Below are 26,861 nucleotides of genomic sequence, written 5' to 3'. Positions count from 1 at the left end.
GTTGTCCACCTGTAAGATAGGGGTGAGAATAGTACCTTACATGACTTAATATTTGTGGAGTGTTTATGGTGGCACGTTATGTGGATATTTTTTAATAAGTAAGAGTATTGCAGAGGGAGATGTATAGGGAAAGAAACGTGAATAGTTCCGATTTCACCCTGTCGGGTTTGAGATGAGGTGATGGAGGAGCCGTGCAGATTCTTTTCGTTTGTTTTGTCCTGATTTTGGTATTTATGTACCCGGGTCATTCCAGGGATACTCTGGGGCTTTTATTTCCTTCTTTCTCTATGTCCTCAAAAATTCAGCCTGCTCTCCCTCTTCCTCAGAATCAACACCTCCTCTATTTCTTGGTCCTCTCCCTGCTTCGGCTCACGTCTAAACTGTGAAATAGGCGATGATCTGCTTCTTGTACATGAATACTCGTCCACAAATCTGAGAATTTTCATGCTAGCTGCTTTGGGGAATGAAAGAGAAGAACAAACATAGGAAAGTTGCAAAAAGTCTTGGAATCTGAAACAGTTCTCATGGTAAACGTCCCCAGTTCCATGCTTTCTGACTGTTTCTGAGATGGAAGCTTCAGTGCCCTGGTGCTGTATATCATTTGTTCATTCCTGAGATTACAATGAACCTCTGAATTCCATGAATTTCTAAATTGTCACCCCGCTGACATTTACCCGACCGCACCCCACTCTTCACCTGACTGCATTCTCCCTTTTGATCATTGTACAGACTTGTTAAGGTGTCATAAAATGTGTAGGTCACTTACATATTTCTAAACACTACTGAGAGATTTACATGCAAGGAAAACTCTAAATGGATGACTCCTCTGTATCCCCTAAGAGTGAAACAGAATAGGGCACTTATATCATTGCCTTGGAGAGGAGAAATCTAAATGAAATATATTTTCAGGCAATGTGAGGGGTAAGACATGTCAATAGGAAAGAAGAAGGGAATGTTCTGTAAGCACTGGAAAAAAGAACAAAGATTCCACAAGTTCCTTTACAATGGTCTTCCTGACTTTGCTATGAAAACGGTTTGTAATAATACAAACATCCATTTAAATAATTGCTATTTATCAGCATGAACTGAATGATGGTGTGGTAGATGCATTTCCTCCTGGCATTCAAGAGCTTTGCCTAGTCCATTTGGCAAGACCACAGGGCGAAGCTCTGGCGCTTCTCATGGGAAATGGCACCTGAACCATCGTGCAGACTTTTTAAGGTGTCGGAGGGCTTCCCTGGTGGCACAGTGGTTAAGAATCCGCCTGCCAATGCAGGGGACACAGGTTCAAGCCCTGGCCCGGGAAGATCCCACATGCTGCGGAGCAACTAAGCCCGTGCGCCGCAACTACCGAGCCTGCTCTCTAGAGCCCGCGAGCCGCAACTACTGAAGCCCACGCGCCTAGAACCTGTGCTCTGCAACAAGAGAAGCCACCGCAATGAGAAGCCCCGCACACAGCAACGAACACCCAATGCAGCCAAAAAAAAAAAAAGATGTTGGAGAACTTGTCCTTTGATGGATACAAGTACAATGTCATGAAACTACTCATGAACCATTAAAAGTCTGAAAATGTTTAGATTTAAAACTTTTGAGAGAAAGAATTAAAACATGAGACAGGCAAAGTTGCAGCTTTTTTTTTTTTTTTTTTTTTTTTTTGCGGGCCTCTCACTGTTGGGGCCTCTCCCATTGCGGAGCACAGGCTCCGGACGCGCAGGCTCAGCGGCCATGGCTCACGGGCCCAGCCGCTCTGCGGCATGTGGGATCTTCCCGGACCGGGGCACGAACCCGCGTCCCCTGCATCGGCAGGCGGACTCTCAACCACTGCGCCACCAGGGAAGCCCAAGTTGCAGCTTTAATCCTTCTTATTATTAACTATTCTTAGCAAGTTCTTGTGATCTCCTTGGCCAAACTGATTAATTTGGCAACCGAATGCCATATTTGTATGTGGTTTTATTGTATTGTATTTTATTTTTTTTGTATGTGGTTTTATTTTAAAGAGACATATTCAGCTCCTGAATTAGAGGAAATAGAGGATAGACTATAGTATATCTATATATCGTGATGGATGGTTATATGATATAACAAGCTATTCTAGGTTTTTTTAAAGTCAGTGGTTTACACTGTAGTATCCTTTGTTCTTAACTGGATTCAGAAATATTATTCCTTATTTTTGGAAATAAGGAGAGACTTTCTGTGCTAGCTTTTAGCTCCAAGGAGAAAAATACTGACAATTTAAGGATGCTTAACATGATAAATTGTATATATGTTCAAATAGTACTTTGAAGTACAGACTTTCCTATGTGTGGATCAGAGTCAAATATTAAATATACAAGAGGGTTGACTGTGGGAATATTAATTGGTTGGCCAATTTTAGCTGTTATGCATTTACTTGTCTTATTTATATGTGTGTGTCCGTAATGTCCTTTCATATGTACAATAATTTCCACAATTTTAAATACAAAGAATAAGTCCAGATATTACATTTATATTATGTGTTTGTATTTAAAGTTGTGTGCGTTCTTGATTACACAAAAGGACATTAATACAATGCATACTTGGCCTGTTATTATCTCCACAGTGAGTTAGTTACCTTTATAATTCGCCAGAATTAGCTATACTGTGGTTTTACTGTAACTCAAGTTACAGGATGTATGTGTCTGTGTATGCAGCATTTTCAAAGGTGCACCCAGAAATCTTGCTTTGTAAGTTGTAGCAGCAATAAGAAAACTACATTGGAAAATTATGATGTCAACATTTTCCTTCACTTCGGCATCAACAATTACATGAATTTTTCAAAGACCGATCGCCGTGTGCCATGCTGCTCAGACCTCTTCCTATCGTAAGCTGGAGGCCGGTGTCCTTAAACGGCCTTCAGCACTGAACTCTGGTGGAGAAAACACTACAGGACAAAGAGCTTCTCTCAGAAGCATCCCCGCATCACACGACAGTAGGAGTAAAACAGTAATGGATAGAACATAAAATAATGGCTCCTCTGGGATAGCTCATCATGCCTTTCAGCCTGTCCTCAGAGGCCCTGTCCAGGGCCTGGGAAGCAATTAGCCTGACATGTCCAGCTTCTTCTGTAGAATCAGGAACAGGGGTCCACGACATTCCACACCTGCCTCAGGAGCAAAGACAGATGACAACGTCCCCTCTGAAATAGAATCGACAGGCCCTCCCCCAAAGAGTCAACTGCAGCCATCTTACCCAGATTCCTTGAAAATGAGGATCGTATTTATAGAAAAGCAGAACTGGCAGAGGAAAAAGCTGTGAAGACGCCACCGAGTTATGCTTTTATTTCCTCTTGAAAGAAAATCATAAGCTGCAAGAGTTGGCCCTGGAGGTCTACAGTGTGCCAAAATTCGCTTTGTGCTTCTAAGCTTTCCTGCACCCCTAGGGCCTTGAGCAAAAAAAAGAAAAACCTTTTCCGGAGTGCCTACCACTTACTGAAACTGGCCGTGGGAGTATGACTGAGCGGAAACCAGACCTTGTCGGTGAGCTCATGGCATGCACGGTGTCTCTGGAGAGACAATCAAATTACAAGAGTAAAGGTTAAGTTCATAGCTGTGATAAGGACAGTGAAGGGAAGCTACTTGAAAGAATGAGGGGGGAGGAGCTTGAGGGAGTAGGGAAACTTTCCTGAGAAAGAGAAGTTTGAGCTGGGATATGAAGGAGGCGTAGGAATTTAGAAAATTAGCCTTCCAGGTAGCAGAAACAGCTTGTGCAAAGGCCCTGTGGTGGAAGAAGCAGGGGTGAGCAAGCTAGGAAAGCAAGGATGACCAGTGGCTGGAGAATGGAAAGCAAGGAATATGGGATGGGCTGACGATATCTACCTGGCCAGAGGTTAGGATTTCAGACTTCTCTAAACCATAGGGAGTTCAGAAACGATACCCACTCGGCATGTTGTGCTTATGTATTTGCCAAGCACTGCCACCGGCGCTAAAAAAAAAAGGTAACAGTGCAGACAGACATCTCCCAAAGGTTATGGTCTTGAGGGGAAAACAGGTAGTTAAGCCAATATTTACAACAAAGTATAAGCGACGGAAGATGTGCAGGGGCTCCAGGAACTCAAAGGAGACAAACCCAACTGAACTATAACTCACCAGGAAAGGTTTCCTAGAGAAATGAATGTTTAACCAAAGAATTAGGCAGTGAATGTGAGGAAGTCTTCTCTCCCAGTGGAAAGAACAGGATGTAAGAAAGCCTGGAAAAGAGAGGAGGAGAGATTGGCAATATATAGCTTGGAAGGAGGTGGTGGTTTGGAAAGGATTGTTGGGCAGGGAGGAGCACAGAGTCCTGAGGGATGAGGTTGAAGAGGTGGGCAGGGGTCTGCTCGTAAACGTTCTTAGTAGAACGTCTTGGAGTCTGGGCTTTATCCTGATGCGTTATCCTAATGAAGCTATCAGAAGACTTGCCTTTTTGAAAGATCATTCTCTATACTATGGGAAAAGTTTGGAGTGGTATCCAATGTTATTTTCAAGTTGTCAGTATAACTTCTTCCATATATTTGTGTCTGTAATGAGAGAAAATTCACTTGGGAGAGAATTAAGAAGATACCTCGTTGCTGTCACGTCCAACGGAATATTAAGCGTGTCTGTTGATTCTGGTAACAAGGAAACTGGTCAGCAGGTGGTTAATTATACTGTTGGGGAGAGATGAAGATAACCTAGGCTAAGAGAGTGGCATTCAGAGCTACAGGCTGTGAACAGTTGCAAGGGATATTTAAGAGACAAGGAGCAGGACGTGATTACCGATTGGATGTGGAGGATAATGGAAGAATAAGAACCACGCTCTTGCTTCTCTGTGAGCAGGGACGTGCCGTTAGATGGATGGAGGTGTACCACACACTGCATCGGGTTTCTGGGGAAAAGGAGCTTTCATTTGGGGGCATGCTGGCTTTCATGTGGTTCCAAGATACCCCAGTTGGGGGGATATTTGTTGAAGCCATGGGATGAAGAAAACTCCAAAGGAGAACTTGACATGGGAAGCAAAGAGGGGCTGTGGCAGCCCCCTGAGGACCCGTGGCCTGTAGGTTATGAGCACAGACAGCCGCGGAGTCTACGGGGAAGGCAGATAAGGCCCCCGCAGAGGGTTAGGAAGAAAACCAGGAGGGGCCATTTGGATCTCCTGAGCAGAGCGGGAGAGAGTTCAAGAGAGGAGGAGGGTCCACTCTGCCAGGTCCCGGCAGGATGTTCAGGACTGAGAAGTGTCTGGAGCGTTCAGTGATAACTCATCCCTGGTGTCCTTGGGGGGACAGTTTCAGCGAAGCTGCATGGCTGGGAGTTTAGAAAGCATGTGGTTATGGTGTGAGTGAGAGTTGAGGAAGCAGACAGACTTCTTTTAAAGAGTTTGGCCGGGAGGGAGAAGGGGAAATATAGAGTAATCACCAAAGGGGGGTAGAGCTTGACGGAGGTGCATTTTTGTTTGAGATTGATTGGATTGTGTCAAGATGCAGAGTTCACCTTAACATGGCTTTGGCATTCCAAAGGGAATAGAAACCCCAGCGCACTGACTGTGAGACCAAATAACTATATTTCCACACATTTTTCAGTGATGACAAGTCTCATGACTAGGAAAAACAGACATGCAAATAATCAGAGCACTGTTGAGCATCTGATTTTAATAAGAAATCAGCAAGTTGTGGAGTTTTCAGCACCTGGCTGGATCACAGTTCTCTCTGTAGGATTGGAAAACTCAGTTTCTTTAAAAAAAGAATGAGCATAGACAGGCACAGAATCTTCTTACCTGAGTATCCATCATGACCCGCAAAGGGAACATCTAGGGGTTAGAAGGCAAAGTAGACTTAGAGGCCCTATTTTTTTTTTTAAGAGTTTTTTCTTCTGTTTTTATTTTTTTTAATGAATTTTATTTATTTATTTTTGGCCGTGTTGGGTCTTCGTTGCTGCGCGCGGGCTTTCTCTAGTTGCGGCGAGCGGGGGCTACTCTTGGTGTTGGTGCGCGAGCTTCTCACTGCGGTGGCTTCTCGTGTTGCGGCATGTGGGCTTCAGTAGTTGTGGCACGAGCACTCAGCAGTTGTGGCTCTCAGGCTCTAGAACGCAGGCTCAGTAGTTGTGGCGCACGGGCTTAGTTGCTCCGCGGCACATGGGATCTTCCTGGACCAGGGCTCAAACCCGTGTCCCCTGCATCGGCAGGCGGATTCTTAACCACTGCGCCACCAGGGAAGTCTAGAGGCCCTATTTTTAAAGGACATCTCTAGGAGGTACAGGCTAAAGACTGTGGGAATTGGCACCCTCCTGGAGTGGGGATTGTAAAGATATCATTGTTTCCTCTCAAAGTGAATGTCATCCAGCACTCCTTGCTTGCATGTCAAGACTATATGGTCCTTGATGACAGCGATCCTGCCTTTGCCTCTGTGTCCCCCAGCATTAAGGAGAGCACCTGATGCAGTGGGTACCGGAATGCGGTGGCCAGCCAGCCGTGTTGTTGAGGCCCTGTGTTTAATGGGTCTGAAAGGGGAGAGAGAGAGGTAAGGACAGTGATTGAAGCATAAGCTGGAAGGTCCCGGCCTTGGAAGAACTTGCCATCCCACGATTGCTTTTAAGTTGTACGCAGGTCAGGTTATTTGGGCAGCACTGTTGCTTGGGTTATCTGTTGCTATGGGACAAAACACCCCAAAACTTAGTGGCTTGAAGCAACAAACTCAGTTGTATTGTGTCCTGTGACTGGGCTCAGCTGGTTGGTTCCTCAGCTGGTGTCGCTTGGGGTCTCTCACGTGTTTGCAGACAGATGGGATTGGAGTCATCTGGAGACTCACCAGGCCCTGGGGAGAGCTAGGCCTCTCCCCTCCAGGTATTCTCAGTGCCAGTGCATGTGGTCTTTTCCCACGGTCTCTCCAGCAGCGTGAGTCAGGGCCCTCAAGAATGTGAAAGTAGGAGCTGCCAGGCCTGTGAAGGCTCAAGTCCGGAATTGGCCCAGTGTGCCATTTGCAGTATTCTGTCGCTAAAAACAAGTCACAGGAGTAGCCCGGACTCGTTGGAGCAAACGAAACAAGGGTGTGAGAGCCAGGAGCATGGTTCACTGGGTGCCATTTTTGGAAGCCAGCCACCTCCATTGTTGAGGTCTGAGAAAACTGCGAGTGCTACTTATTCCCTTCTTTCCAGGTAGACTGTGCTTTAACAATTTTGTATTGACAACAGTAACAGCAGTTTCTATAATCTGTTGGGTTTTCTGTGAAGGTGACACACGCATGACCCCGTCCAGGCGTTATTACTTTACTTTCACAACAGACCTACATAGTGTTGTTAAGCCCATTTGGCAGGTGAAGAAACTGAGGCTTAGAGCAGCTAAATACTTTCCAGTTAGAAATGGAAGAGTTGGAACTTGAACTTAACCTGGAACCTTATCACTTACGTTGCACTTCGGGTCCGTGAGTGTGGGAACTCATAATTCAGATGCTTTAAAACGTATCATTCATCTGCACGTAACAGTGATGTGACAGGACACTTTCCTTTTCTGACTTTATCCCTAGAAAGCTGAAATGTGAAGGAGGAGAATCTCATCAATACGCACCGACCCTGGAGGTCATAACATCTTTCTTGAATGCCCTTAGAGGCAGGGGTTAACAGCTTACTCATCTTTGTATCACACAGTATCTAGTTCAATGCCATGTACACCACAGTCACTTCCTGTTTGTTGAATGGCTAAGAAAAAATAAATTGACACTGGCTGCAAACAAATACCATTCAAAACCATTACATTTATGTTTGCAGTGGAACAAGATGTCTTTCTGCTATTTGGTACATAGAAACAAAAGATGCATGGATTAGGTAAGGAGACAGTGACCATGCAGGCCTCTGGAGCAGGTGCTAGATTTACAGCTAGACATTTGCAGAACGGATTCTGAAAGGACACAAGCCTTATAGCATTTGACATAAGGTGTCTGCTTGGCCAGTGACTTCCAAGATAATCGGGAGTTCTATGTGAGGAGGTGGTGTGGACCAGTGGTTAGGGCACAGACCCCACAGCCTGACTGCTGAGTTATCTCAGGCAGGTTATTTGTACTCCCTGAGTTCAGTTCCCTCAGCTAAAATAGGAATAAAACTGGCACTTCGTAAAGCTGTGAGGGTGGGGAAAAAAGTTAGTTGTGGAAGCTCTTAGAATCATACCTTGCACATAGTAAATTTTTTGTAAGTTTTATCTACCATTATTTCTTTTTCTAGAAATGCATTAGAAAGTAAACAAACATCCAAGAGGAACAAAAGATTTCTTATTTCATAGTTTCAGTGTTTGGATGGTGTGTGTGTGTCTCAGATGACAATTGTGATGAGCTCCTCTTAGATTTTGGGAACGTTTATTTAGGTACTGGGTGTAAGAGTTTGCTTTTAGACACATCGTACAATCCCACAAAGCTGGAGTTCACGCCGTGTTTTCCTAGGTACCAACCAGTGAGGTCACTAAAGTATTTCCTCCTCTCTAAGAATTTACAGTTAAGTGGACACACACAGTGGCCCCTGAGGAAGTGGTTCATCCTGTTTTTCCTTTGCTGCATCGTAGGCAAAAACACTGATGCATGAAGAGGTGTTCTTGGGGGAAAAAACAACGAGCATGTAATCTCCTGAAAAGCAGATCTCTGTGGCAAAGTCAGAATGCTTAAAAGTAGAGAAGGATGTAGGCAGGATACCATGTACTTTATTTTCCAAACCTGGGCGTCTTTGACAGTAAAATGAGATGCCATTACTATTTCTGCCAGGATAATAAGCATGAGGTGGGCCCGCGCCAGGCAAGGCAGAGAGAATGGAGCCTCTAAAGCCACATGGACATAAGTTGCAGACCCTGAGGCCAGTTCTGTTGTGCAGACACAGTAGAAGTGCCAGTTAACTTGCAAGGCATAGTGGAAAGAGCCATCGGGACTGAGACTCACGAAGACATTCAAACAGCCCTCAACTGTCTGCCATTTCAGTTGAATCCATGAATGGTGGTTGAGTCCCTTAGCATCTTTACAGAAGTAAATTTCTTTGTTCCCAGCCCTCATATTGTGTGTCTCTCTCCTGTCCCGCACTTCTGTGGGGTGTCTTGATTGGAAACTTTGTCCCAGGGCCGGTTTCTTTGGCTGATCATGGATTCCGTCTTCCTCCGACACCTCTCCCCGCAGTTCTTGTCTGTGCCCCTGGTCAGCTCCCAGGCCAGCAAGCTCGATGCTGGGCTCATCACATTTTTCTTTGTTTTTGCTTCTTCCTCTCGTCCCTTCCCTTCTCATTCTTTCCCTCCCCTTTCCTTCTGGGAGCACTCATTTGTCCCGTCTGAAGCTCTGATGTCTCCTGAGTCCATTACATTCTTAGTCATTTTCTGGCTCCATCAATATGGTGGCAGTGGACTCAGATCTCTGGTGGCAGGTTCAGCCTCTGCCCTGAGGCCAGCCCTTGGCCGGACCTTCCCACCATCACCTAAATAAGTATGTGTGCACCAAATGCCTCATTTCTGCCCTAGCGGGCTTCCAGTCCGGAAGCACCCTGACTCTCTGAAATGAATCATCATTCACTTTGGGGACACTGGAAATCAAGCATCTATTTTGGTTCCTTATTCAGTCCAATTACAGTGTGCACTCTTTTCTCACGACCATTGCTTTAATATATAACCAGACCTCGTTTTATCATGCTTCGCTTTATTGCGTGTTGAAGATGATGCATTTTCTGCAGGTTGAAGGTTTGTGGCTACACTGTGTCCAGCAAGTCTATTGGCACCATTTTTTTTCTTTTCTTTTTTTTTTTTGCTGTACGCGGGCCTCTCACTGCTGTGGCCTCTCCCGTTGCGGAGCACAGGCTCCGGACGCGCAGGCTCAGCGGCCATGGCTCACGGGCCCAGCCGCTCCGCGGCACGTGGGATCCTCCCGGACCGGGGCACGAACCTGTGTCCCCTGCATCGGCAGGCAGACTCTCAACCACTGCGCCACCAGGGAAGCCCTGTTGGCACGATTTTTAAACAGCATTTGCTCACTTCCGGTCTCTGTGTCACACTTTGGTCATTTGTGCAATATTTCAAACTTTTTAATTATTTTTTACGGTGATCAGGGATCGGTTTGCTGAAGGCTCAGATGATGGTTAGCAATCAAGTATCTTTAAATTAAAGTATGTATGTTGTTTCTTAGAATGCTATTGCACACTTAATAGACTACAGTATAATGTATACATAACTTTTATATGCACTCGGAAACCAAAAAATTTATGTGGCTTGCTTGCTTGTGATATTTGCTTGATTGCAGAGGTCTGGAACCGAACCGCAGTGTCTCTGAAATCTGCCTGTAGAGATTCATCGTCTGTGTTTTCCCAGAATTCTTTGACCTTTTCCCTTAGACTTTATTCACTGCAAACACAATAATAACATATGACCACTAGTAATAACAGTGGTAGTAGGGGATAGTTGAGTGCCCACTGCATGGCAGATACTGAATGAACTTCGGTATAGCTCTCACAGCCTTAACGGTCCTGGGCAGTTACTCCGAATATCTGTTTTATACATAAAGATAATAAGGCTTAGGGCTCGTAACTTCCCGGGGTCACTTGGCTGGTCAGCGGTAAAGCCCTAAACGGTTTGAATGAAAGCCCGTCTCACGCCGAAGTCTTCTAGGCTTTGCTCGGAAATTTCACCGTTACACGTGACTTGGAAGCAGAAAGAATGAAAAGGTTAAGATGTATGTATATCTAGGTAGACAGATACGAAACACACTTGAATTCAGAAAGCAGATCCCATTAAGAAAACAGAATAATACTGGAAATAAGACTTGGTGTTCAATGATTAATGCTGGCATTTCTCAGGCAGAGAGCAATACCTCTATGATGTATATTAACTTGTCTTTTAAAAAAATGATTTCTTTTGTGTGTTGGTTGATTTGTGGTGCTGTTGGTTTCCTCGTAAAGTTGTAGGAGATAGAGGAATGACATTAGGCGGTGAATCAATTATGATTTGGGGCTTGTTTGACTCAAACAAATGTCAAGTAACCTTAATAAGAAAATACACAGCCCACACATGAATCAAATTGTTTCTGAAGGTCAGTTTTAAAGGTCTTCCTTCTTCTTTTGGGTAGCCCAGGGGTGAGTTAGAGTGGGGGCAATGCGTGAATAGAATATAAACTGTGTGAGGTATTCATGAAATCATATGAATGAAAGAAAGCATTGTGTACCGAGAACTGGCCTTGAGTGGTAGTCTGACCTGGGGAGGGAGGACCTGGGTGATAACCTCAAATGCCACAGAGGACTTTCCTGTCTAGTCCCAGTGAGTTATAATTAAGCGATGCTCTGAGAGGTCTTTGTGGAGTAGAAGTCAGAGAGGGGAGCTGTTGATGTTCAGATGCAATGTAATTTCGGCATAGAAGACTGTTGTAACATTTAGTCTATTTTTGTCCTCCAGTTAACCAAGCGTGAGTTTCTAAAGAGAATGAATGTCTCTTCTGTGGCGTAGCAACATCTTTGTGTCCTTGGAAAGGCTGCTTTGTTCCCTAGTGCCAGGATTTATGTTGTCTGGCTTCTTGGGAGCCGGGCAAGGCTCTGAAATTGTAGGAAGCTGCCTCCTACCACTGCACCTGGTTGTCAAGGGCGCACGTGAAAAGGGCCTTTAAATGCTTCCCAGCCTCCGGGAAGGGGTTGTTTAATGAGGTAGTTTGAGCAGCATGGTAATTACAGTTCCAGGTGTTTCTATGAAGATTCTGTGAAGCAACTATGAACTGTCATTTTACAACATCATTTTATAATAATATATTCCTAAGTGGAAAAAAAAGTTATACAGTTTCTCCACTGTAGCACAAAACTCTGTTTCATGCACGGACAACTGGAAAGATTTATTAACAGAAAATTTGCCATTACAGTGGGGATCATTCTTGCCTGCCTCATGAATGACTGAAACTTGATAGATTTGGGTCAGGCCGATATTTACAGAGATACTCATGATAATGGGCCTTGCATGATGGCTGTAGTCACATCAGTTTCTGGTTGTTTTGTAAAGACAACTGGGCTCTTGTGTGTTGAATGCTAATCGTAGATATATAAATATCTCTAAAAAGAGAAAGAGTCGTGTTATGGTATTATCACAAACTGCCTCCCCATGTAAGGTAATTAGTGTCATAATTTTGTATCTAGATTCTAAATAAGAACACTTGAGTTTTTTTTTTTTAAATAAAAAGATTCCATTAAAGCTTGAAAATAGAAAATTCACCCTTTATCCTTGCATGCTTACAAATTATGATCATTTATACATATCTGCTTTCATTCATGCATAGTGACTTCACATAGATGAAATCAAAATATAAGTGCTACCGAACTCAACTTCCTGTGCCCGACACACAGTGAGGCCAGACAAATCGAAATGTCAGAGTTAGGAGCACAGAAAGGTTCATTGCAGGACCATGCAAGGAGAATGGGTGGCTCGTGCATCCCCAAACCCTGAACTCCTTTAGGGTTTCAGCAAAACATTTTTAAAGGCAAGGTGAGGGAGGGGTGTGGCTGGGGTTGTTCCAAAATTCCTGGTGTATGAATCCTTTGCCCTTTTAGCTGTCTAAGTAGGTCCTGTAAACTTCCAACAAGACAAATACTATTCTCTGTTCTGCAACTTTTTATCTCTATATGAATGGAAAAGTGTTATATCCTTAAAGGTCACAGCCTTGAGAATGGGCTCTCCTGTATATTTCAGGCTATAAACAACATTCTTAACTCAAAGCAAAAGCAATAGAATACAAAGGTTAAAGTAAAAGAAACATCTAATATGGAGTCAGATTTGTTCTTCCCTATTACATACATATAATTTGATCTCGCTCGCATTTTAATTTTTTAACTTAATGTTACATTGTAGTAGAACTCTTGCTCACAGCCAAGTCACCTTCCTAATGACTGTAAAACATTCCCTTGGGTGTGTGTTGTTATAAATAACCCTGCCACAGACAACTGTGTTTGTAGCATTTCTTTCCTTTGTACTTTTGTCTTTAGGGTAGAGAATTGGTTCTGGAGCACAGTGGGGGTAAATATTTTTTGGCCCTTGCATTCCAGAAAGGTTGTAATGTGATGTGGAGGGTAATAACTTCACCCTCAGCAGGGCTGGAATATAGGGATGTGTAGTGGTGTTAAGTTCTAAGTGTGGTCAGTGAGAAATCAAGCAGGGAGGAGTAGGCTAGGATGTCTAGGATATTCCAGCATGGGACAGTCTGTGCAGAGTGGCCCTCGGGGAAGCTCTTGTGATCTTTGGCCTCTATTTGGACTAGTTTCTTCTTTTATGGTTAATTTTAAACTCCTGGTGTGAATGTTGCAATCCATTTGTAGTTGAACATTTTCCCCATCAAATGATTGAACTTTAGTGAGAATTTAGTGAGAGCCAGCTGGAAGATATCTAGATGTCATTACCAGTATAAACTAGCAGAAACCATGACAAACGTATTATTATTTTTTTAATTATTTTTAATTATTTTTATTTTTATTTTTTTTTGCGGTACGCGGGCTTCTCACTGCTGTGGCCTCTCCCATTGCGGAGTACAGGCTCCGGACGCGCAGGCTCAGCGGCCACGGCTCACGGGCCCAGCCGCTCCGCGGCATGTGGGATCCTCCCGGACCGGGGCACGAACCCGTGTCCCCTCCATCGACAGGCGGACTCTCAACCACTGAGCCACCAGGGAAGCCCAGACATATTATTTATAAATGGTCTCTGATAATAGGATTAATAAGAAACAGAAAATACTCCAAGAAATTGTCAGAAGTTTCATAATAGTTCTTTATCTAAGGTGAATTGTATGAAAATTGGAATTCCTTCAACCGGTCACCCCATGAGTCTTTACTGAAGTTGAAATGATGCAGACTCGGAATCACAAGCAACTGGGTGTTACTAGACCGTCAATTTTGAGGCCAGGGTAACAAGTACATGAGAGAGGAGGCTTAGAAGGGACCAGACCACAGGCCCCTTTTTGTTATATTAGGGATTCCAGACTTTATCCTATAGGCAGTGGGTCACCATTAAAGGTTTTTTTTTTTTTTTTTTTTTGTGGTACGCGGGCCTCTCACTGTTGTGGCCTCTCCCATTGCGGACGGAGCGCAGGCTCCGGACGCGCAGGCTCAGCGGCCATGGCTCACGGGCCCAGCCGCTCCGCGGCATGTGGGATCTTCCCGGACCGGGGCACGAACCTGTGTCCCCTGCATCGGCAGGCGGACTCCCAACCACTGCGCCACCAGGGAAGCCCACCATTAAAGGTTTTAAGCAGGGTTTTAAGCACAGTTCATATTTTCAATTTAAAACAAGTTGGCAAAGGAAATAACTAGCAAATCAAAGAAAAATATAAATGTCCCATAAATATAAAAATATGTCACTCTCGTAAATAAACACAAATTGACATGAGTGAGATACTACCATTTCTCGCTTATGATTTTGGCAAAGATAAAAGAAATTGATGACCACACTATGTCAGCAGGTGCAAGAGTAGGTTGGGAAACAGCCACTCCCATGTTCTGTTGGTGGAAGGATGAGTCAGTGCAAGCTTTCTAGAGGACAGCTTGGCAAAAGTAATCAAAATTTTAAATGCACTTACCCTTGACCTTACAGTTCATCCTCCTAACAGAGGAGGGTGAGGCAGGAAGAACACTCCAGACAGAAGATGCCGCAAAGTTACAGATTTGAGGGGGGGCGTGCTCAGAAGGAGTCATACGTTTCCAGGGATTTTTCACCGACATGTGTGCTTTGCAGTAAGATGGATGTGCAAGGGTGTTCATTACGGATTGTGTATATGCTGTCAGAAAACTGGAAACAAGACAAATGCCATCAGTGGAGGACTGGTTATATAAACCATGGTCTTTCTACACAAAGTGCCAGTGAGCCACAAAGAAAGCCTAAGGTAGATTCATATCTTCAGATATGGAGAGAACCTTAAGAGGTACAGTTAAGTGTAAAAAGCCAGGTGAGGTGCAGAACAGTAGGTGTATTGTGATCTTATTCATGATCACTTTATTTTTTTACTTCTATATTTCATCTTTTTATTTATTTTATTTTATTTATTTATTTATTTTTGCGGTATGCGGGCCCCTCTCACTGTTGTGGCCTCTCCCGTTGCGGAGCACAGGCTCCGGACGCGCAGGCTCAGCGGCCATGGCTCACGGGCCCAGCCGCTCCGCGGCATGTGGGATCTTCCCGGACCGGGGCACGAACCCGCGTCCCCTGCATCGGCAGGCGGACTCTCGACCACTGCGCTACCAGGGAAGCCCTTAATTTTATTCTTAAATAAAAGTTATATATATGTAAGTTGTACAACATGATTTGATACACATGTAATGAAATGATTATTTCAGTCAAGCTAATTAACATATCATCTACTCATATAGTTACCATTTTGCTGTGTGTGTGATGAGAGTGCCTAAAACTTACTCTTAGCAAATTTCCCTTAATAATACTGTATTGAATACTGGATAGATTATATGTAGACATATTGGTTTCTGAATAAAATTCTTTTCTGCAAAAATATGGAAGAAACATTTAGGAGTGTAGTGGGCTTTGAGGAACAGAACTGAGTATTGTAGTTAGATGAAGGAGGAGGGCTTGGCATTTCATCGTATTCCTTTCTTTGCATTTGAATGATTGCTCAAAGTATATGTTACTTTTATGCAAAATAATTATAAAAGATACATTCTTACTGAATTTTAAAGAGACATCATCTTTGCCTGATTTAATCTTAGTTCATCAACACGTATATTACTAATGTGCCATTTACTTATCTAAGCTTATAACATTTATTAACTCATATTAATAATCACAGACCCATATAAGACCAGAATTATTTTTATTCCCATTTTGCAGATGAGGGAACAAAGGTGCAGACAGGTTAAGCAGCAACTTGCCCAAAGGTCACACAGCTCTTAAAGAGTAAAACCAGTACTTGAACTCCAGGCCCAGCAGCCCAGCCCACTCTACCTTCGTTCATCATTTTAATTTGTCGACATTGAAACAGGAAGGTCTCTCCTAGAGTAAGGTCTTGGTAATATATACCATTACTTGTTACCAAATTGAAGTACTTTTTGTTTAGTCACTAAACAGTTTTATTTATTAAGAGGCTGAGGTTGCTTCTGGCCTCTGTTCCAACAAGTGCCTCTTTTTCAGATGCAGAATTTGTTCAGCCTTCATCTGCCCACGGTGAGGCCATTATATAAGGTGGGAAGCCCCTCCTTCCTCTTTATCAACCCTGGTTTTGCTTTCCCAAAGGGAAATCCACAGAGTTATCCCTTCCAGGTATGCGGTGAGTCTCCACCAGTGGGTTGGCTAGGACACACTCACATCTGTCTTCTATCATCTCAAGCTGCAGGCTCCCAGCCTCAGCTTCCTGACTACCCCAGCGCAGAAAGCTTTATAAGCTCAAGGTCACATGCCAAGGGGTCTTTTGGCTTTCTGCCTACCTACGTCAAGCTTGGAAAAGAAAATAGTGTAACTTAAGCTCGATCTGAAGCCAGGGTGATAAGATGAATGCAGCTAAAACTTTCACTCTTTTCAAACTTACGTCATGGAAATGACAGTAATATCTGATCGGGTGAACCTTCTTAGCAATGGAGTATTTGAGAAAACAGTGCAAGGGAACATCTTTCTTTTTCTGACTGTCTGATGCTACTTAATGGCTCACGGTGCCCCACCGTTGTGTAGCTGCGGTTTCTCCTCCAGATTCCTTTGTTCAACAAACACCTACCCAAGATCTCCTAAATGCCAGGCACAGAAAATTGAGAGCTAAATAAGACAAAAGTCTGCCTACACTGAACACACCCTAATGGAAGAAAGACAACTGGCAACCAGTAATTCCAAGGCTGCCAAATTAGTGATCATGAGACAGACACAGAGTGTCTGGAAGCACAAAAGAAGTAGTTCCTTGATTGTCTTAATTCAGTTCCAATTGAGAATTACTGCATGGGCAAATGACCGGAAGTCTCCATTGGGAAATACTTGGGTTATTTCAGCCCTTTACCTGTGCGTGCATGCCTGCAACAGACACTTAGGTAGCACCTAGAAATGCAAGCACTGGCAGCTATATGAAGACAAGATGGTAGAGTTGTTGCCCATTGAGATGTTCAGCCTTCTAGTGGCCCAACGTTTGGTCTTCTACTTGTTTTGTGAGCATTCATTTTGTACTTACTAAATGTTAAGCACTGAGTTAGGCCCTTGGACAGAAAGATGAAAAAATCCAGTTCCTACTCTTAGGGACTTGAGCCTGGCCCCACTGGTGTAGGAGGAGAGACTGTAGTAGAGCATGGAGGAGCAAAGAAGACCAAGTAAGGTTCTATAAGGACTTTGGAGTGGGCGTTGAAGTTCTGTAAGAGAGAAGAGACATTCCAGGTACAGGAAGAATGCTGCCAAGTTATAGAGAGACAGGTCCAAAAGAAATGAAAAAAGAAACTTGTGTCTTTTTTTTTTTTCAAAGAGTTTTTTAAAAATTTTATTTATTCATTTTTTGCTGTGTTGGGTCTTCATTGCTGTGCACGGTCTTTCTCTAGTTGTGACAAGTGGGGGCTACTCTTCGTTGCGGTGCGCGGGCTTCTCATTGAGGTGGCTTCTCTTGTTGCGGAGCACGGGCTCTGGGGGTGCGGGCTTCAGTAGTTACAGCATGCGGGCTCAGTAGTTGTGGCACATGTACTTAGTTGCTCTGCAGCATGTGGGATCTTCCTGGACCAGGACTTGAATCCGTGTCCCCTGTATTGGCAGGAGGATTTTTTTTTTTTTTTAAACATCTTTATTGGAGTATAATTACTTTACAATGTTGTGTTAGTTTCTGCTGTGTAACAAAGTGAATCAGCTATATGTATACATATATCCCCATATCGCCTCCCTCTTGTGTCTCCCTCCCACCCTCCCTATCCCACCCCTCTAGGTGGTCACACAGCACCAAGCTGATCTCCCTGTGCAATGCAGCTGCTTCCCACTAGCTATCTGTTTTACATTTGGTAGTGTATATAAGTCCATGCCACTCTCTCACTTTGTCCCAGCTCACCCTTCCACCTCCCCGAGTCCTCAAGTCCATTCTCTACGTCTGCGTCCTTATTCCTGTCCTGCCCCTAGGTTCATCAGAACCATTTAAAAAAAAATCGATTCCATATATATGTGTTAGCATACGGTATTTGTTTTTCTCTTTCTGACTTACTTCACTCTGTATGACAGACTCTAGGTCCAGCCACCTCACTACAAATAACTCAATTTCATTTCTTTTTAGGGCCGAGTAATGTTCCATTGTATATATGTGCCATACCTTCTTTATCCATTCATCTGTCGATGGACACTTAGGTTGCTTCCATGTCCTGGCTATTGGAAATAGTGCTGCAGTGAACGTTGTGGGGCATGACTCTTTTTGAATTACGGTTTTCTCAGGGTATATGTGGCAGGCGGATCTTAACCACTGTGCCACCAGGGAAGTCCCAGAAACTTAAGTGTCTTAAGAGCAGATTAGTTGGAATACTATTCAAGGTCAGGGGAGAAAGCTATTACCTTCAACTCCCACAAAAGTGTTTGTGAATAATAGATGAAATTTAGTGAGTACTTCATCTGCCAGGTACTATTATTCTAGATGTGGTTCATGCATGTTCTTATTTAATTCTCACCGTAGCCCCACAAGGTATTATTATCCTCCTTTTGCATTTGTAGAAAGCGAAATGCAGGGAAGTTCACTATCTTGTTGAGGTCACATCTTCGTGAGTAGGGGGGCTAGGATCGAGCTGGTTCTTTGCCCTCCAAAGCCTGCAGACTTAACCACAGCACCACAGCCACAGTCCTTAAACAATGGCTAGACTTTGGACAGAGAGAACGAGGGGAGAGGCTATTCAAAACAGAACAAATGGGATAAGCAGAGACACAGTGGTGGAAAGTCAGGAGTGTGTTTTACAAGTTTGACTTAGTTGGAGCGAGGGTTCATAACAGACAGGTGCTGGGACATATGTTAGGATTAGATCGTGGAAAGTAGTAAAGACTGCGGAGCTGGGCTTTTATTCCCTTGTCGACTTTTGAGCAAGGAGGTGATGTAATCACAGCTGGCCTGTGCGTGAATCCCTGGCAGTTACAGATATAACCGACGGGGACGGTAGAGAGCCTGGCAGGGAGAGGCCAGTTAGTAACAGTCTAGGCAAGAGATAATTGGAGCCTGCAAGGGGTGGTGTCATCACGAAGGAGGAGAAGAGAGATTTGAGAGACACGGAGGAAGTCGAAATGGCAAGACTTGGGAGACAGATATGGGGGCGAGGGAGAATGAGAAATCAAAGATAGCGTTGGAGCTTTGACCCTGGGTGCCTCATGATTGGTGGTCGTTTTTTTTAAACGGGAATAGGTAAGAGTTGAATTCAGGCGATGAGAAGAGAAAGGGCATTCCATTTTTGACAAGGAATCCTCGTGGCCAGAGAGGGCCTAGAAGGCCCCCATCACACAAGGAAGGAGAGGCCATCTCCTGGGAATACCAGGTGCCCAGGCTGGGTTCCATTGTGTCTTGAGAGAACAGCGTTCACTGTCTGAGGCAGTGGTTTGTGTTTTCTAGGGCTCCCACAACAAAGCACCACAAAGTGAGTGGCTTGAACAACAGGAACTTATGGTCTTAGAGTTCTGGAGGTTGGAAGACCGAGATCAAAGGAGCAGCAGGGTTGGTTTGTAGGTTGTGAAAAGATCTGTCCCGTGCCTCCCTCCTAGGTTCTGATGGTTTGCTGAGAACCTTTGTCATTCCTTGGCTTGTGGGTACATCACCCTGGTCTCTGCCTTCATCTTCACTGTGTGTGTGTCTGTGTCCAAATTTCCCCTTAGTATAAGGATTCCGGTGAGATTGGATTAGAGGCCCATCCTGCCTCAAACACCAACTCATCACATCTCTAATGGATTTATTGCCAAGTAAGGCCACGTCCTGAGATACTGAGTAGGGCTACAACGTGTGCATCTGGGGGAAATACAATTCAACCCACACCAACAGTGAAAGAGATGAAGGCCTTCTTGCTCTCAAAAGATAACCAGGTTTCTCTTCTCCTTAGGCATCTTCTGGAGGTTTGTGAGCAAGTCATCATTGGCTTGACATTTTTTTATCATGTCAGTAAGAGCTGAGGTCTGGTGGCGACTCCTTACTGGACTTGCACATATTTTTAATTAGCAAAAGAATGTCAGTACCTCACTTATTCCCACAAACAGCATCCTCCTGGCTTCTCAGCTCTAGAGCACTTCTAAGCAATGACAGTCCTTCTCCCAAGAAGGACTTTTTCTCCAGGAAAAGTAGTTCATAGCCAGGCGCACACGCCTAATAGCTAGAGTACTCTCACTTGGGGATAAACTGCTTGAGAGAAAGGACAGGTGAAAACCAGAGCCCCAGCTGGGAGAACACAGGATGTTCAGGTGCAGAGAGAGTCCCACAGTCAGTACCCAGTAGACGGATTTGCGCCCATATTTTTCTGCTTCGGACATCGAGCTTTGTCAGTAAAATCATTTACAGCTTTTATCTCAAATGGGTTTTCTTCTTCTTAGAAAATGAATTATTTCACCTTGTTGAAAAAACAATAATATCCTCCCCCAAAATATTGTTAAGGGTATCTCTCTGGTTTTTCCAAATTCACACTCATCCTCATAAGGCTTATAGGCTGGTGTGTCCAAGCAGGATCAGAGGAAAACACATTTGGATCAAGATACATGGCCCTTCCTCCTGAAATGCCAACCCGAGGAGACCTTGGCTGTGCTCTGTATATCAGATGGCTGTAAGTTTGGGCATCTCAGGTGGCTGGGCACGCGTGAGTGAATCACAAAGAGCTCTGCCCTGGGTGTTTGTCATTCAGATCCAGTCCTTCCCTAAATAGCTCTTTGGTGGTTTTCCATTTTTCTGTTGGTATATTTACATTTATACCCCATTTATATGATTTTCCAAAGCTTTAGGCTGATAGCTTAAACCTTTCCCTTCACTTCCAATGTCATTGCCCTTCCAATCTCTATAGCCCTGAAAATGAGCTTTGCTGAGCTCCTCATTAAGTTTTCACTTCTCTCCCTGAGGGAGATGCACAGATACACAGCACTAGGATTGCAGGCCAAAGAATGCTTGGCGAGCCACTTCTGTGCCCAGTGATAGGTTTCAGAAACATACCTCCAGGGATTTTGACAAGTGAAATGCCCAGAATCTGCTCACACTCTAATTATGGGGTTCCCATAAGTCCTTGAGAAAGTTGCACTATATCCCAATATCAGGGTGTGCAGTGATTTGCCCTTTCTTTTTTCAGTTGGCTGTTACGCGTAGCAGTGTCATATTATTAGCAAGGTCACTGGTCTAGCTCTTACTAGCTGTATGACCATGGACAAGTGAGTTCACCTCTCTGAACCTTATCTCTTCATCTTTACAATGTGAGGCTTAAATGGGACCCCGTGTCCAAATGTCGGTTACATCTAAGCCTTCTCTCATTTTGACAGCAGCCGGGCATTCTTCTCTACGAGTATAAAGAAAATCACTTAACCGGTTTCTCTCACTGTTACTATTTCTCTAGCCAAGAACAGATTCTATGTGTTGGAAGGCTGAAAAATTCACTGGCATCCAGTTTTATGTAAGAAACGTGCCCCCATGGAAATCCTCCCGTTAGAACAGCTCCATTGCCAGCGCTCTTGACATTGAACACTGTCTCCTGACCTTCCCTGCTCTCCTTCCCACCAGACCCACCAACCTTCACTCCTGATTTAGAAGATTGAACACTTTTCTTTAGGGACATTTTAAAAAGTTATGTCAAATGCTGGAGTTTCACGTTCTATAGGACAAGAGTGGGCCAGAGACTTCTGAAATAAGCCTAGAGGCTCTGTGAGCACGAACGTGCTCCATTGGTAAAATTAACCTTATTGAAATCTTTACCCAGTTGCCTAAATTGGAAATGGGGTGTGTACAGGGTCCAAATGGATAAGGCTTTCAGGATGCTAAAGTAACTAAATCACTGGTGCACGTGATTTCCTTCTGCAAAGTCCTCTCAAATGAGATAACCTTCCAAATATATAGATGGTCTTCTAAGACCTAATAATTCAAATGCTCAGTGAACAAAATAGGATAAATGCTTCCCCCCCCCCCCCCTATTTTCAGCACTGTGCACTGCCTGTGTCTGATGTCTAGAAGTAGTTATCTTGGGAATAAACTTTTGATCAGGAGCCAGAAATGCTGTCTGTGAAAATGAAATTCCCTTACATTGTCCTTGAGGACAATAAACAATGTCACAGGAAGGAAAATATCAAAAGAAACCCTGGTGGAAAAGAGGATAAAGAGGTGTTAGGGATTAGGTAGAACGGCAATGTTAGAACTGTCTCCACCTAAATTTTATGTCCTCTTAGCTTAGAACTTTTTGTAAAAGTTTTTAATGGCTTGCTTCCTTAATAGAAAACCAGAGGATTTTTCAAGCTGAGCTAAAAATGAGAATAATTTTAGAAAAATACAGCAAGCACTCAGAGTACAGACAATTTGTTACATCAACATTAAATCAAAATGTGTTGAATAGCAATGGATTATTTCCCCACAAAAGGAGAGAGTAGGATAGAGTGCAGTATTTAAAATACTGGGTAAGAAAATCCTGAGTGTCACTCTTTTCATGTACCCCAAAAGTGTTGAAAATAAAAAAATTAGAGCAGTAATTATTATGAGTGAAGCTCTGCCTGATGTCCTTGGTGTATCCCTATTTTCCTTCTGGAATTGGGTTGTTCTCCTAGATTAACTCCCCTAGAGTTCTGTTTCTCATGCAAAAAGTGAAGGGTTCAGAATAGATAGTCTCTGAGGCCCTTGCCAGCCCTAATACTCTTTGGTTTTAAATCAACACATACGGGAAAAACGTCAAATTTTATTAAGTTTTCTGTTACATTCAAATATAGTAACAGCAGAAAAGGTAGACAAAAATTTGCAAATATTAGCAAAATATCTCTTTGCACAACACCTTCACCAGCTGCTGTTCCAGATAATAACTATTTGAAAAGGCTGTATGATGTTATCTGAAGACTTATGTAAATAAGAAGCCAAAAAGAAGTGTGGTTTGGCCCTTTAAATGCTATAGAAGTAGGCTATCTTTACAGGGGATTTAGGAATATGATAACAAATGATGGCCCACTTGTCATTTCTTGTTCCTTTCCTACTCTGACTAACAAGTCACAAAGAATTGCAGGTAAGATAATTCTTGCCACCCTTTCTTTTGAGCCAGAGCAGATGTTAATACTTAAAGAGAAAGAACACTATGAGTCAAGAAGGGATAGTTTAAGGTCTAGGCACAGACTTTTGGGGATACCACTGATGGCCCTCTATCCACTCCACATTATTCTACCTCCTACCTCTGTTTATCATAATGTTGCCATCGTTTTTCTTCCTCCCTTCCTCCTCATCTGGTACCCACTCCATGCTTTCCTTCTCCTCCACCCAGTCACCAGTGGCCCTCATAAAGCATCACTTCGCTCCAAGTCAACATACTAGAGATGTCTGACTACTAAAGATTATATCTTTAGAGTCCTGAGGGGGAATACTGTTAACCAGCAATTCTATGCTTGGGTAACCTATCATTCCAGTGAAATAAAAACATTTTTAGCAATAAAAATCTAAAAAAGTTTACCATAAACAGATAATCCCAAAAAGAAATGAAAAAATATAATTCAGGAAGAAGAAACTAGAACGCACAAAAAAGGAGTAGAATGTAGGAAGCAATAACGAGCAAATAAGTTGGTAAAACCTTATAAATATAAATAATCGCTGATTGTTTAAGAATAAACATGATTATTATGAGCAATTGGAGGGTTAATTAAAGGCAGAACTAGTATACTAGTTAACAACATATAAAATAGGAGGGCAAGACCTGAGTAAAGACATTCTAAGCTTACAGTATTATTTGGGAGGTGAGGATAGGGATTCATTTTGAACTTTGAAAGTCAAGTAACCATATTAAATATTTAAGGCTAACCACTAAAAGAACAGAAGTAGATATATAACTTAAACTAGTGACGAGAGAAAAGGAAAAAGAAAAGAAACCTCATCTCTCTAAAAGAAGGTTATAAAGAAGGAAAAATAGAAAGAAAAATCATGATAGCATGAATAAGAGTAGAAATAAATCCAAATATATCTGTGATTATAATAAAAGTAAATGGTCTGTATATACCAGTTAAAAGATAGAGGTTGCTAAAAAGTATATAACAAAATTAGGATGTAAGTTCTTTATGAAATATACCTAAAACATAAGAAAAGTTTAGAATAAAAGGACATAAAAGATATACAAAGCAATATTTTTTTTAAAAGTATGCGTTTATCTACATTAATATCAGGCAAAAATATTTTAAGTCAAGAAACAAAGTTGGATCATTGTGTATTGATTAAAGGGCAGCTCATTAGGAAGATGTAACAATTCAAAAGATGTATCTAACCTCATAGCCACAAAATATATATAGCAAAAGTTGGTCAAACACAAAGATAAATGAATAAACCTATTAATATATGTCAATCATTGATAGGTCAGGCCGACGAAAAGAAGTAAGGATAAAGAAAATAAAAATACACAATTAACAAGCTGTAAGATGGCCAAAGGCCATCGTAAGTTTAGAAATTAAAAATTAACATCTTGGGCTTCCCTGGTGGCGCAGTGGTTGAGAATCCGCCTGCCGATGCGGGAGACACGGGTTCGTGCCCCGGTCCGGGAAGATCCCACACGCCGCGGAGCAACTAAGCCCGTGAGCCATGGCCGCTAGGCCTGTGCGTCCGGAGCCTGTGCTCCGCAACGGGAGAGGCCACAACAGTGAGAGGCCCGCATACCGCAAAAAAAAAAAAAAAAAAAAAAAAATTAACATCTTTCATGGATTATATTATGGATTAAATATGTTATGAGTTATATTTTATGGATTAAATACAAATTTACTTTATGGATGAAAGAATAAATTATACTCAATATTAAATATTTAGAACTGACTGAAAATATATTACATGTCAGAATTATGTGAAATAGAGTTAAAGCAGTAAAGGGAAGTTTATGACCTTAAATGCATACCTTAGAAAAGAAGAAAGATTGAAAAGAGCCAAAAAGATTGAAAAGAGCCAAAGTTAATGAATCAGAAAACAATGAAACAGGGACTTCCTTGGTGGCGCAGTGGTTAAGAATCCACCTGCCAATGCAGGGGACACAGGTTTGAGCCCTGGTCTGGGAAGATCCCACATGCTGCTGAGCAACGAAGCCTGTGCACCACAACTACTGAGCCTGCGCTCTAGAGCCTGCATGCCACAACTACTGAAGCCTGTGCACCTAGACCCCGTGCTGTGCAACAAGAGAAGCCACCGTAATGAGAAGCCTGCGCACCACAACAAAGAGTAGCCCCCGCTCGCCGCAACTAGAGAAAGCCCGTGTGCAACAATGACGACCCAACGCAGCCAAAAATAAATAGATAAAATTTTAAAAATGAAATAATGAAACAATAAATAAGATATAGAGAAATAGAGAAATAGAGACACAGATGTACAGAACAAACGTATGGACACCAAGGGGGGAAAGTGGCGGGGGGATGGGGGTGGTGGTGGTGGGATGAACTGGGAGATTGGGATTGACATGTGTACACTAATATGTATAAAATAGATAACTAATAAGAACCTGCTGTATAAAAATTCTAAATGATTACTGGATTAGAGAAAACTTTATAATAAAACTAGAGAATACCAAGAAGTAAATATAAATAATTACATATTAAAAAAAGATCTATAAAACCTAAAAACAGTTATTTGAAAAGACCTCTGAATTAGATAAAAATGTAGCAAAAGTAATTACATAAAAATGAAGACGACACAAATTGAAAAAATACTAGAAATGAAAAGAGCATAACTACAGAGTGCAGGTTTTTATTCAGAAGAAAAAACTGAACTATTTTATGCCAGAAATTTAAAACCTAAATTAAAGACTTCCTAGAAAATAATATAAGTTGCCAAAATAGGAGCTAGTAGAAACAGAAAACCTGAATAAACTATAACCAGTATCCCAATTAAATTAGTCGTTTAAAAATCATCCTTTTGTAAAACTTTTTTTATTGAGGTATAGTTTACATGCAGTAAATTTCACCCTTTTTCATGTACAGTTCTATGAGTTTTGATAATTAAGTATAGAAATGTAAACTCCACCACAATTAATTCATAATGCAGTTTTATTGCTCTTAAAAACTTGCCTCATGCCCTTTTGTAGACAACTCTTTCTCCTACCCTAGGCCCCAGTAACAGTTGATTTGTCTTCTGTCCTCATAGTTTTGTCCTTTCCAGAATGTTACATAAATAGGATCAGAAAGTTTGTAGCCTTTTGAGAATGTATTCAGATTCATCCCTGTTGTGATGTGTGCCAGTAATTCATTCTTTTTTTCTTGTGAGCAGTATTCCATTGCATGGATATGCCTCAGTGTATTCATCAAACCAGTTGGAGGGGTTTGGGCTTTTTTTCTAGTTTTTGACAGTTATGTATAAACATGGTTTTATTTCACCCAGGTAAATAACTGGGAGTAAGGTTGCTGGGTCATATGGTAAGGGTATGCTTAATTTTATAAGATATTGCCACACTGGTTTCCAAAGTGGCTGTACCATTTTGCATTCCTATTAGCAAAGTAATGAGTTCTAGTTGCTTTGCCTTCTCACCAGCACTTGGTATTGTCCATTCTTTTCCTTTAGCCATTCTACTAGGTATGAGTGGCATCTCACTGTGGTTTAAATTTGCATTTCCCTAATGATTAATGACGTTGAGAGTCTTCTCATGTATTTACTTGCCATTTTTATATCTTTGTTTAAATCTTTTGACCATTTTTTAAAATTGGGTTGTTTGTTTTTCTGTTACTGAGTTTTCAGACTGCTTTATATATTCTGGATAAAAATCACAGTAGTTTAAAATCACCCTTCTTTTAAAAAAAAAAAAAAAGAAAGAAAGAAAATATAGGCCTGGGTGGTAATT

At 42.5% G+C, this 26,861-nt stretch overlaps 1 protein-coding gene across 13 annotated transcripts in view; it reads left to right on the top strand.

The window, feature by feature from the left end:
* The window catches only part of PHACTR1 (phosphatase and actin regulator 1), a 536,379-nt gene that overhangs the window by 334,859 nt on the left and 174,659 nt on the right, over positions 1-26,861 (top strand). The window lies entirely within an intron of this gene.

This window comes from Kogia breviceps, chromosome 10, assembly GCF_026419965.1.
Source record: "Kogia breviceps isolate mKogBre1 chromosome 10, mKogBre1 haplotype 1, whole genome shotgun sequence".
In the NCBI taxonomy this organism is placed as follows: Eukaryota; Metazoa; Chordata; class Mammalia; order Artiodactyla; family Physeteridae; genus Kogia; species Kogia breviceps.
The sequence above is the reverse complement of the archived record's forward strand: the minus strand, read 5'-3'. Positions and strand labels throughout refer to the sequence as shown.